Raw genomic sequence first — 14,100 nt, 5'->3', positions numbered from 1 at the left:
AGCAAGGGGTCCGCAGACCCCAGGCTGGGAACTCCTGTCATAGGTGGAATGTGTTCTGTCTAGAGGTCTGTGACCAGGCGTGTTCCACAGGGATCTGTTCTGGGATCCCTGCTCTTTGTGGTTTTCATCAATGACTTGGATCAGAAAGTGGAGGGGTGGTTTAGTAAGTTTGGAGATGAAATAAAGGTTGGCAGTGCTGTGGATATTGCAGAAGGTTGTCATTGGTTACAACAGGACATTGGTAGAATGCAAAGCTGGGCCAACAAGTGGCAGATGGAGTTCAACCCAGAAAAGTGGGAAGTGATTTACTTTGGAATAAGGCAGAATACAGGGTTAATGGTAAGATTCTTAACAGTGTGGAGGAACACAGGAACACAGTCATTGATCCCTCAAAGTTGCTGCACAAGTTGATAATATTATTAAGAGGGCGTGTGGCATATTGGCCTTCATTAGCTGGGAGATTGAGTTCAAGAGCCATGAGGTAATGTTGCAGCTCTGTAAAACCCTGGCTAGACCACACATCGAGTATTATGTTCCATTCTTGTTGTCTCATTCCAGGAAGGTTGTAGAAGCTTTAGAGAGGGTGCAGAGGAGATCTACCTGGACTAGAAGGCAGTTTTATGAAGATAGGTTGAGCGAGCTAGGTCTTTGGAGTGACGGTGGGTGGGAAGTGACTTGATGGAGGTATACAAGATGATAAGAGGCATAGACTGAGTGGACAACTGGAGGCTTTTTCCCCGGGGCAGATATGGATAGTGTACCGGTGGGGGGGGGGGGGGGGGGGGGGGAGAGGAAAGCATAGGGGTTATCAACACACAGGTAAGTTTGTTTTTTACGTTGAGCGGTGGATGCTGGAAATCAGAATTCAGATGTATTCGGGGGGGATTCAGAAGTAGAAACTTAAGGACAGTTAAGAAACTTAGACAGGCACACGGATGATAGAAAAATGAAGAGTTATGTAAGACAGAAAGGTTAGGTTGATCATAGAGTAGACTAAAAGGTTGGCTTAAGGTCACGGCCCGAAGGTCCTATATGAGCTGTTACGTTCTATGTTCATTTTTCCACACTACAAACTATACGTTACTGTGCTGCTTCTGCCAGTAGTGTCGTGGCTACCGCACAGCTGTTACAGCTCGGGGTGGCGAAGCTCGGAGTGCAGTTTTTATACTGTCGAAGGAGTTTATACGTTGTCCCTTTGACCGTGTGGGTTTTCTCCACTTCCCTCCCTCGCACATTCCAAGGCGTACCGGTTAGTGGCTCAATTGGTGTTTGTAAATTGATTAGGCTGGTGTAAAATATTTGGGTTGTTGGGTGGGCTGGAAGGGTCCCTTCCACACAGTATCTCTAAATAAAGAAGCAAACTAAATAACCACGCACAGGAATGAACCCTTGTGGCGTGGCAACAATATGGTGTGCTGTGCTAACGTTAGTAACCCCTGTAACTGAGCTGAAGTTTAATGTTCTGGATACACGTCAATTCAAACAATTGTGTTTGCAACACTCTCCCAAACCTTTAACGTAGGGGTTCCTGACCTTTCTTATGCAATGGACCCCTACCATCAACTGTGGACCCCAGGCTGGAAACCCCCACTTTAATATGTCCTCAGTACAGAGCATGTCCCCCACCGAGCAGCACAGTTTGTGTCACCCCGGGAATAACCTTCGACCTCCCCTCCAGCCAGTGCTTCCAGAACCTTGTGTTCATTCCACTCTCAAAAAAAACCCCCATCTGTGCTGCTTATCCCAACCACTTCCTATGGGAATGTGTCCCATGTTATTGCCTCTATTGGGAGTAAGGAGTTTCTCCTGAAGGGACGGGTTACACCCTAACTCTAGGGAGAACAATGCCCTTGCGGGCAGGTTTGCTTAAACTGCGGGGAAGGGTTTAGACTAAGTTGGCAGGGGATGGGAACCAGAATGTTAGGTCAGATGATGGAGTAGTTCAACGTCAAGACCAAGTACATTTATTATCAAACACATAGATATTATACTATACTGTATGCCACCATATACTACCTTAAGATTCATTTCTAGCAGGCAAATACAACATAATTTATAAAAATCTATACACACAGACTGACAAACAACCAATGAGACAGACAGACAGACTTTATTGATCCCGAGGGAAATTGGGTTTCGTTACAGCCGCACCAACCAAGAATAGTGAAGAAATATAGCAATATAAAACCATAAATAATTAAATAATAGTAAGCTAATCATGCCAAGTGGAAGTAAGTCCAGGACCAGCCTGTAGGCTCAGGGTGTCTGACTCTCTGAGGGAGGAGTTGTAAAGTTTGATGGCCACAGGTAGGAATGACTTCCTATGATGCTCAGTGTTGCATCTCGGTGGAATGAGTCTCTGGCTGAATGTACTCCTGTGCCTAACCAGTACATTATGGAGTGGATGGGAGTCATTGTCCAAGATGGCATGCAACTTGGACAGCATCCTCTTCTTTTCTTTTTACAGTATTTTTGTTCAGAAGAAAAAACAAGATTTACAGAGTGCAACACATAGATACATCTCAACATAAATTGTGTACATTCATATATTGTAATAAAATTGAACAAAATGTTATAGCATAACACATAAAGGTATACCACTCTGTAATCAAAAATTTAAAGATAGGTCATACATCATAAAATAAATTTTTTATATTAAAAAAAGTCAACCCCCTACCAACTACCAAAGAAAAAAGCTGATGGATGATAATGGATAATTAGAAAAAAAACATATTCGCTTAAGAAGAGAAGATAGAAATATACATAAAAGTCTGTGCACTGTTAAGCTTCATAAATTGGAAAAGTAATTTAGGAAAGGTCCCCAGATATCATAAAAAGATTGTTTCGAATTTAAGACTGAGCAGTGGATCTTCTCTAAATTTAAATAAGACATATCATGTAGCCATTGAAGATGTGTAGGAGGGGTAGACTCCTTCCATTTAAGCAAGATTGCTCTACTTGACAGATAGACCTCAGTATGTGCGGTTGGGAGACTGTAGGTCTGACACGGTGGTCAGCAGCACAGGAGCGCCGCAGGGAACCGTACTCTCTCCAGTCCTGTTCACCCTGTACACATCAGACTTCCAATATAACTCGGAGTCCTGCCATGTGCAGAAGTTCGCTGATGACACGGCCATAGTGGGGTGTGTCAGGAATGGACAGGAGGAGGAGTATAGGAAACTGATACAGGACTTTGTGATATGGTGCAACTCAAACTACCTGCGTCTCAATATCACCAAGACCAAGGAGATGGTGGTGGACTTTAGGAGATCTAGGCCTCATATGGAGCCAGTGATCATTAATGGAGAATGTGTGGAGCAGGTTAAGACCTACAAGTATCTGGCAGTACAGTTAGAAGAAAAGCTAGACTGGACTGCCAACACAGATGCCTTGTGCAGGAAGGCACAGAGTCGACTGTACTTCCTAAGAAGGTTGGCGTCATTCAATGTCTGTAGTGAGATGCTGAAGATGTTCTATAGGTCAGTTGCGGAGAGCGCCCTCTTCTTTGTGGTGGCGTGTTGGGGAGGAAGCATTAAGAAGAGGGACGCCTCACGTCTTAATAAGCTGGTAAGGAAGGCGGGCTCTGTCGTGGGCAAAGTACTGGAGAGTTTAACATCGGTAGCTGAGCGAAGGGCGCTGAGTAGGCTACGGTCAATTATGGATAACTCTGAACATCCTCTACATAGCACCATCCAGAGACAGAGAAGCAGTTTCAGCGACAGGTTACTGTCGATGCAATGCTCCTCAGACAGGATGAAGAGGTCAATACTCCCCAATGCCATTAGGCTTTACAATTCTACCGCCAGGACTTAAGAACTTTTTAAAAGCTATTATTAATGCTTTTTGAGATAGTGATTTAGATGCATATCATATTTTTTACTGAGTTAAGTATTGTATGTAATTAGTTTTGCTACAACAAGTGTATGGGACATTGGAAAAAAGTTGAATTTTCCCCATGGGGATGAATAAAGTATCTATCTATCTATCTATCTATCTTGCTAAAAGAGAGGTAAAAACTAAAACCTGTAGGTTAGGAGTATTTAAAGTTATATCTTCATTTGCAATAATACCAAACAAGGCAGTAAGGGGATTTGGGTCAAATTGGACCCTAAAAAGTTGTGAGAAGGTATGAAATACTTCCCGCCAAAACTTTTCAATTTTAGGACAAAACCAAAACATGTGAATTAAAGAGGCATCAGCAGAGTTGCATTTATTACAAAGTGAAGAAACGTTCGGGTAAAAACTGGACAGCTTCTGTTTAGAAATGTAAGCTCTATGAACCACTTTAAATTGTAGAAGGGAATAATGAGCACAGAAAGATGATTTATTAACCCGTTTAAGAATTTTATTCCATCTTTCATCAGAAATCTGACAATTTAGGTCATCCTCCCAAGCTTTTTTTATTTTATCTAAAAAGTATTGTCTAGAATCAATCAACAAGTTATAGATATCGGTAATAGAGTCATTAACAAAAGGTTTTAAATTTAAAAGATCATCCAGTAAATTTTTATCAGGACCTATAGGAAAAGTAGTTAACTGGGAACGTAAGAAATCTCTAATTTGAAGGTATCTATAAAAATGTGTTTTTGACAGTGCAAATTTAGTTGACAATTGGTCAAATGAAGCAAAAATCCCTGAGATAAACAGGTCCCAAAAACACTTAATCCCTACTTCATCCCAATCCTTAAAGACTTTGTCAGTCATGGAAGGGATAAAAAAATAATTAAGGAGAATGGGAGATGATAATGAAGAATTTGCTAAACCAAAAAATTTCCTAAATTGAGACCAGATCCTTAAACTTTGCTTAACAATTATATTATCTGTTGTTTTATTTGCTGAAAAAGAAGAGTATGATCCAAGAAGAGACAATAGAGAAATTTTTTACAGAATTAACTTCTAAGGTGACCCATGATGGGCAATCTTTACGATAAATATAATAGGACCAAAAAGTAATATTCCTTATATTGGCAGCCCAATAGTAAAACCTAAAATTGGGTAGGGCTAGTCCACCCATCTCTTTATTTCTTTGTAAGTAAACTTTACTTAAACGAGCTTGTTTATTATTCCAAATATAAGATGTTAAAATTGAATCTAAAGAATCAAAGTAGGTCTTAGGAATAAAAATAGGTAATGCCTGAAAAAGATATAAAAATTTAGGAAGAATCTTCATGTTAATTGAATTAATTCAGCCAATTAGGGATAAAGAAAGAGGAGACCATTTAGAAAGCGTCTTTTTCACATAATTCAATAAGGGGTTTAAGTTTTCTTTAAATAAATTCTTGAAGTTTTTAGTAATTGTTACACCTAGATATGTAAATTGACTTGTAACAACTTGGAACGGAAATTTGGCTTTTGATGACATTAGGTCATTTAAAGGAAATAGCTCACTTTTATGTAAATTCAGATATCCTGAAAAATAACTAAACTGGGAAATTAAAGAAAGAACCGAAGGTAAAGAAGTTTCAGTGTTAGAGATAAAAAGTAAAATATCATCAGCGTATAATGAAATTTTATGAGTCATACCTTCCCTTAGTATACCAGAAATGTTCTTAGATTCTCGAAATTCTATTGCTAAGGGTTCTATAGCTAAAGCAAAATGTAAAGGACTAACTCTCAAATTTCTAAGCCCTTTAAATTACAGTGGGAAACTAGACAAGGTTGCCCTCTTAGTCCTTTACTTTTTGCTTTAGCATCCTCTTTTCAGACACCACAGTCAGAGAGTCCAGTTCCACCCCCACAACATGACTGGCCTTACAAATGAGTTTGTTGATTCTGTTGGTGTCTGCTGCCCCAGCACACAACAGCAAACATGATAACACTGGCCACCACAGACTCATAGAACATCCTCAGCGTTGTCCGGCAGCTGTTAAAGGACCTCAGTCTCCTCAGGAAATAGAGATGGCTTTGACCCTTCTTGTAGACAGCCTCAGTGTTCTTTGACCAGTCCAGTTTATTGTCAATTCATATCCCCAGGTATTTGTAATCCTCCACCATGTCCACAATGACCCCTTGGATGGAAACAGGGGTCACCAGTGCCTTAGCCCTCCTCAGGTCCACCACCAGCTCCTTAGTCTTTTTCACATTAAGCTGCAGATGATTCTGCTCGCACCATGTGACAAAGTTTCCCACCGTAGCCCTGTACTCAGCCTCATCTCCCTTGCTGATGCATCCAACTATGGCAGAGTCATCAGAAAACTTCTGAAGATGGCAAGACTCTGTGCAGTAGTTGAAGTCCGAGCAAGGGAAAACAAATTATGCAATAAATAAGTAAATAGATAGATGAGAACATGGGATGTAGAGCAACATGTTCAAAATGCCGGAGGAACTCAGCAGGTCAGGCAGCATCTACTGAAATGAGCAAACAGTTGATGTTTTGGGCCGAGATCCTTCATCGGGACTGGAAGGGAAGGGGGAAGGCACCAGAATGGAAAGGTGAGGTGAGGGGAATGAGGATAGCTATGTGATAGGTGAAGCCAGGTGGGTGGGAAAGGTCAAGGGTTAGAGAGGAAGGAAGGTGATGGACGAGGAGAAAGGGAAGGAGTAGGTGATAGGCAGGTGAGACGAGGTAAGAGGTCAGAGTGGGAAATAGAAAAGGAGAGAAGGGCGATACCTTACAGCTATCCTCCCTCGCCTCCCCCACCTTGTCTTCCCCCTTCTTTCCCAGTCCTGAAGAAGGGTCTCAGCCGGAAACATTGACTGTTTACTCTTTTCCATAGACGCTGCCTGACCTGCTGAGTTCCCCCAGCGTTTTGTTTGGGTTGCTTTAGATTTCCAGCTTCTCCGGAATTTCTCGTGTTTATGAGATGCAGAACAAGTGAGTCCATAGGTTGTGGAATCTGTTCAAGCGTTAAGGTGAGTGAAGTTACCCACGCTGGTTCAGGAGCCTGATGGTTGTTGGGGTAATAACCGTTCCTGATCCTGGTGGTGTGGGACCTGAGGCTCATTGTGGTGAGTGAAGTTATCCCCGCTGGTTCAGGAGCCTGATGGTTGTAGGGTAATAACCGTTCCTGATCCTGGTGGCGTGGGACCTGAGGCTCGTTGTGGTGAGTGAAGTTATCCCCGCTGGTTCAGGAGCCTGATGGTTGTAGGGTAATAACCGTTCCTGATCCTGGTGGTGTGGGACCTGAGGCTCATTGTGGTGAGTGAAGTTACCCATGCTGGTTCAGGAGCCTGATGGTTGTAGGGTAATAACCGTTCCTGATCCTGGTGGTGTGGGACCTGAGGCTCATTGTGGTGAGTGAAGTTACCCACGCTGGTTCAGGAGCCTGATGGTTGTAGGGTAATGACCGTTCCTGATCCTGGTGGTGTGGGACCTGAGGCTCATTGTGGTGAGTGAAGTTACCCACGCTGGTTCAGGAGCCTGATGGTTGTTGGGGTAATAACCGTTCCTGATCCTGGTGGTGTGGGACCTGAGCCTCGTTGTGGTGAGTGAAGTTACCCACGCTGGTTCAGGAGCCTGATGGTTGTTGGGGTAATAACCGTTCCTGATCCTGGTGGTGTGGGACCTGAGGCTCATTGTGGTGAGTGAAGTTACCCACGCTGGTTCAGGAGCCTGATGGTTGTAGGGTAATGACCGTTCCTGATCCTGGTGGTGTGGGACCTGAGCCTCGTTGTGGTGAGTGAAGTTATCCCCGCTGGTTCAGGAGCCTGATGGTTGTAGGGTAATAACCGTTCCTGATCCAGGTGGTGTGGGACCTGAGGCTCATTGTGGTGAGTGAAGTTACCCTCGCTGGTTCAGGAGCCTGATGTGTGGAATCAGTTCAGTGTTGGGGTGAGTGAAGTTATCCACACTGGTTCAGGAGCCTGATGTGTGGAATCAGTTCAGTGTTGGGGTGAGTGAAGTTATCCCCGCTGGTTCAGGAGCCTGATGTGTGGAATCAGTTCAGTGTTGGGGTGAGTGAAGTTATCCATGCTGGTTCAGGAGCCTGATGGTTGTAGGGTAATGACCGTTCCTGATCCTGGTGGTGTGGTACCTGAGGCTGCTGCACCTTCTTCCCAATGGTAGAAGGGAGAAGACAGCCTGGATGGTAGACGTCACTGATGATGGACGCTGCTTTCCTGTGACAGCGCTCCTTGTAAATGTGCTCAGTGGTGGGGAGGGCTTTGCCTGTGATGGACTGGGCTGTTTCCATCACTTTTTGTAGACTTCTAGAATTTTGTGCTAACGTATCCAGTTAGAATACCCTCCACTGTCCACAATTATAAGTTTTAGCTGACAGGCCAAGTCTATGCAAACTTCTAAGAATGTAGAGACACTATCATGTCTTCTTTGTGATGGCACTTGCCTGTAGTTCTCAGGACATGTCCTCTGAGATGATAACGCCAAGGAATTTTAAATTAATGACCCTCTGGCCCCCTAAAGAAGACTGGCTCCTGGACCTTCAGTTCCCCCCTCCTGTCAATAATCATCTCTTCAGTTTTGCTGAGATTGAGTGAGAATTTGGTGCCATGGCACCACTCAGCCAGATTTTCAATCTCCCCCCTATGTGCCGACCTTTGACTTGGACTGACAGGTGACGTCATCAGCAATAGGGCATTGGAGCTCTGCTTAGCCTTACAGTCATAGGTGTGAAGCAAGTAGGGTAGCGTGCCAAGCACGCAGCCTTGTGGTGTTCAGGGAGATGCTGTTGCCTAGTCCAAACCGACTGAGGAAATTGAGGATCCAGGCCAAAGTCTTGGAGTTTATTGATTAGTTGATGATAGTATTGAGTGCTGAGCTAGAGTCAATGATGAATATCCTGATGTATGCATCTTTCTGATCAGATGTTCCAAGGCTGAGTGAAGAGTCAGTGAAATGGCATCTGCTGTTGACCGGTTGTGACGGTGGGCAAATTGGAGTGGATCAAGTTGCTTCTCAGGCAAGAGAGGATATGTTTTATGACCAACAGTTCAAAGCACTTCATCACTACGCATGTCATCATCATTGTGGATATCCCTCGAGTTCGAGAATGATGGCCTTCGATCCATTTCCACAGAGCGAAGACGCCTGTGCGTGTATTTGTTTAAAGTATACTTGATGTTGCACCCCAAGAAGCACACGATACTTCACAAATCAACCAACTGATTCCAGTGGCATGGAAACCACGGCGATTGGAGCTGATGGATTTGTTGCAACCTTCATCGGCCTTCACAGCCGTTGAGTTCGAAGTAACTTTGTCCGCCTGTTCCACCATTGAGGTCTTGGTTGGATTGTTCTTTGTCAGGGACCTCACCCTCGACCTTACCACCATGGGTGACCCCTCCAGGAGCATAGCTCCAGACGGCATCGCTCTCGGGATCTCAGGACCTCACAAGCTTCTCCACCACGACAAGCTGAGAAGCTGTGCATGTAAGTGCTCCTGGATGATAGCCATCGAGGCAGGTTACCACGTTCTTCATGGGGACGAGTATGATTACAGCCCGCTTGAAGCAGGTGGGTATCTCAGAATGGAGAAGTAAGAGGGTGAAGATGTCAGTCAACGCTCCGGCCAGTTGACTGGCACTGGTCTTCAGTACCCTGTCTGAGCCCGACGCTTTCCGTGGGTTCCACCTTCTGAACGCTGCTCTCACGTCGACCTCAGATACTGAATTCCCAGGGTCGTTGTGGGAGGTGACGGCATCCAAGGCCTGCTACAGAATCCTTCTGTGATTCCAGCTGCACCCGACAGGTGACTTTCCGAAGGTTGGAGCTGGACCACTTGGTCAGCAGAACTGAAGCCCACAAATCTACCCCCCAGCTAGATTGGTTCATCCGGGGCTTCTGTCTGGAGAGGACTCTGAATGATTTGGTGGGGACACGCTCTTCCACGAGCGCCTATATAAAGTTTGGGACAGCTGTGCTTTATTGTTCAGGTCCTCGGATGAGACCCAGTCCACTGACCTGAAGCAATCCCACGGCCGCCCCTCTGCCTCCCATGGCCACCCAATCGTTGCCCTTAGCTCTAATGCCCTGCTCTTCAGTCTCTGTCTGTATGCAGGTGAGAGGAAGCCAGCCACGCAGTGTGTGTAGGGACTGTGAGGAAGAAAATGGGGCATAAATGCTGTCTGGAGAACGGTTCGAATTGTGGAATGAGAAGGATCAGGAACAAGGGTGGTGATCAGAACGTGGAACTGTGACGGGTTGCGGCCGTTACAGAGGCACTCGGGTAGGGATGTCACAGAGTTTAGATATTTCAAAGGGGATCGGGGGGAAGGTAAAGGAAGTGGGTGAAGAGCAATGCTAATCACGGACGGTATTATGGCTGCAGAGAAGGAGAACACGGTGGAGGTATGTCAGAGGTCAGAAACGGGAGAGAGAGAACTCACTCTATTTGGTGTTGTACAGACAGAAAGACCTCCCCCCCCATTGCTCCTCAGTGTCGCAGCATCCTCCAGGGATGAGATACTATAGCTGTGTGTGGATTGGCTGGAGAAGCTGGGAACTGATGAGGTTGTGGGGTATTTGACAGGGGTATTCATTACCACACCTCCAAGAGGTCCACAACCCTGCCGTTAGGCTTGGAGGCTTATGTATGTGCCGGAGAGCTACGTTGGCTGCAGTCAGGGCTTTAATACCTTGGCTTTTAGTCGTGTCAATCATGCCAAAAAGGTCAAAGGGTAGAGGTCAGACTAAGAGTGGCCCATCAGCCCTCCAGGTTTAGGGGTGCAGCTCAGGGTTGACAACTCCGACTGGTCAAACACAACTGTTACAGAAACAGCGATGCAGAATCCTTCCATATCTGAGTGTTCTTGTGTCTCCACCCAGGACCTGCGTGACTGACGGTAGTGAAAACCGAGAGGAAGCTACTGACATGATGAAGGAAGCCCTGAACTCCGCCAGAGATGGAGGACCTTCACTGCTGCCCTAATTACCAATGGCATAATGGGCAGTAAGTTAAGTATTCACTACCATGAAGAGTACGTAAACTAGAGAGATGCTGCCTCCATTAATGGATGAGTTGAGAATCCTGCTCTTCTTCGTGCACATGTGGGGCCTCTCCTCCACTTGCTCCATCCACGTATTATGTCAGGGAACCTGGCAGGCCACACCTAACCAACTCCGCCTCATCTGCACGAAGAAGGAGGTGCCCATCAGCATTGGAGAAGCTGAAGTCAAACCATGACAACGGCCTCTCCAAAACCTGCCTCCCAATCTCCTCAGTGCCTCTGTTGCTGGGAGCGCCCTGCGAGCCGGCAAGAGGAAGGTGGGCGGGGCGGGGAGGGGCAACAAAGTGGCAAGCTGAGTGGCGACAGGCGGAAGAGCTAACGGGCCGAAGAGGAGGGGAGAGTGGCAAAGTGGGTCGGGGTTATTGTCACATGCTCAAGTACTGGGGAGCACAGTAGCAAGGACAAACGCCCTTACAACTGCATCGCAGGCAGAGAGCGTCAGATGAGCAGGGCTCACAAGAAAAAAATACAAACATACGGTACGTTAAACACGTTTTTATAAACAGGAAAATGCAGTTAGAACTTTTAAAAAAGGACACTTTAGGGCAAAGTGTTCTACGCTGTAGTGATCCTGAGGAACGACTAGGAACGGAATGGTTGAACTGCTCTTGGGCCTGTTGGTGTGGGTCTTCAGGCTTCTGTTTGCTGTGGAAGGACTGCATGGGGATCTTTGATGATGGACGTTGCCCTTCCTGAGGCAGCGCCCCCTGTAGGCAGTTCAGTGAAGCTTCCACCACTGAAGTATTGTCCGCAGCCCTATGGAGAAGCACTGTGTTAAGTGAACTGGGGGAGTGAACTGCTTGCAGGCCGTAGCTTTGTGAGACCGGCGATGGCTCCTTATTGCAGTGGTTTAAGAACGTGGCACTTAGTGACATAGGTAGTCACTGGGTCCCATCGAACCATAGAACAATACAGCACAGTACAGGCCCTTCAGCCCTCCATGTTGTGCTGGCCCATATAATCCTTAAAAAAAGTACTAAACCCACACTACCCCATAACCCTCCATTTTTCTTTCATCCATGTGCCTGTCCAAGAGGCTCTGAAATGCCCCTAATGTTCTAGCCTCCACCACCATCCCTGGCAAGTCATTCCAGGCACTCACAACCCTCTGTGTAAAAAACTTACCCCTGATGTCTCCCCCCAACTTCCCTCCCTTAATTTTGTACGTATGTCCTCCGGTGTTTGCCAGCGGGTCCCTTTGAACCTGCTGAGCTACTCTTTGAAATGATTGCTGACGATCAATCCACTGCAGGACCGTTTTCTTGCACTGAACCCAGAAACACTACCTCGCCTTTTCACAACGGGAGAAAATCTGCAGATGCTGGAAATCCGAGCAACACACACACAAAATGCTGGAGGGACTCAGCAGGCCAGGCAGCGTCGAGGAGAGGAGTACACTCGACGTTGTGGGCCGAGACCCCGCGGCGGGACTGGAGAAAAATGCTGAGGAGGGGGTAGGGGTGAGAGAAACACAAGGTGATGGGGGAAACTTGGAGGGCGAAGGATGAAGTAAGGAGCTGGGAAGTTGATTGTTACCATCAGGGAGGAGGTAAAGAAGCCTGAAGGCACACACTCAGTGATTCAGGGACAGCTCCTTCCCCTCTGCCATGCAAATCCTAAATGGACATTGAATCCTTGAACACTGCCTCACTTCTTAAAAAAATATTTCTGTTTTTGCACTATTTTTAAGTTAACTGTTTAATATACGTATATATTTACTGTAATTCATTTAATTTTTCTATATTTGTCATGTATTGCATTGAACTGCTGCCACTAAGTTAGCACATTTCACAACGTAAGCCAGTGATAATCAGTGATTCTGAAATCTACTATAAATTACAATAAGAAATATATTGAAATATAAGTCGAGCAAAAAGAGAAAAACAATGGTGAGGTTGTTTCAAACTCCTGGCAGTGCACATCTCACACAACCGCCCAGAACACGTCCTACACAGTCAGGAAAGATCAGCAATCTTTCTGAGCTGGCTGGCGAGAGCCGGACTTCGCTCGTTCCTGCTCGAGTCGACGTGCAGCGGAGAGCTTCCGACCGAGTTCATCGCCACGTGCTACAGAGACTGCACTGCGGTGGACGGGAAGGGGGAGTCAAAACTGTCCATCGCATCACCAGCTCCGGCCTACCCACCATCAAGGACGTAGATACAGTAAAGTGCTGGAAAAAGGCCAGTAATGTCATGGAGGATCTCACCCACCCTGCTCACGGACTGTTTGTCCCACTCCCATCAGGGACGAGGCTATGTAGCATCCGCGCCAGGACCACCAGACTCAAAAACAGTTACTTTCCCCAAGCAGTAAGTCTGATCAACTCCTCCACCCAGTAACCCTCCCCACCACCACTACTTTATCATTTCCAGCCAGAGTCACCCTAGGTAGAAACTCCTGTACCTGGCTTTATGTTATGGACATACAACCGATCTATGTATATAAGCTATCCTAAGTATTTATATTTATTGTGTTGTTTTATTATCGTGTTCTTTATCTGATTGTCTTTTTCTGTGCTGCGTCAGATCTGGAGTAGCAATTATTCTGTTCCACTTTACACTTGTGTACAGGAAATGACGTCGAGCAATCCTAAACCTCGAGATGTTCGTGGGTTCATTGTCCGTTCAGAAATCTAACGGAGGAGGGGAAGGAGCTGTTCTTAAAGCAGTGAGCGTGTGTCTTTAGGCTCCTTCCCCTCCTCCGCTAGAACAGACAACGAACCCACGAGCATCTCGAGGTTTAAGATTGTTGAATGTCATCCACCAGAATAAAGTGGAACAAAATAACGGTAGCAATGAGAAGAGGGGCTGTCCTGGGTGGTAAGGATTTTTAATGATGGATCTCGCCTTCTTGAGCCACCGCGTTTTGGAGATGTCCTTGATGGTGTGGAGGCTAAAGCAGCTGTTAAGTGTTCTGAGGAAAGACATTCTTGCCATAGAGGGAGTACAGAGAAGGTTCACCAGATTGATTCCTGGGATGGCAGGACTTTCATATGAAGAAAGACTGGATCGACGAGGCTTATACTCACTGGAATTTAGAAGATTGAGGGGGGATCTTATTGAAACGTATAAAATTCTAAAGGGATTGGACAGGCTAGATGCAGGAAGGTTGTTTCCGATGTTGGGGAAGTCCAGAACGAGGGGTCACAGTTTAAGGATAAAGGGGAAACCTTTTAGGACCGAGATGAGGAGAAAC

Source organism: Hemitrygon akajei, chromosome 25 (assembly GCF_048418815.1).
Source record: "Hemitrygon akajei chromosome 25, sHemAka1.3, whole genome shotgun sequence".
In the NCBI taxonomy this organism is placed as follows: domain Eukaryota; kingdom Metazoa; phylum Chordata; class Chondrichthyes; order Myliobatiformes; family Dasyatidae; genus Hemitrygon; species Hemitrygon akajei.
Note: the sequence above shows the minus strand (reverse complement) of the source record.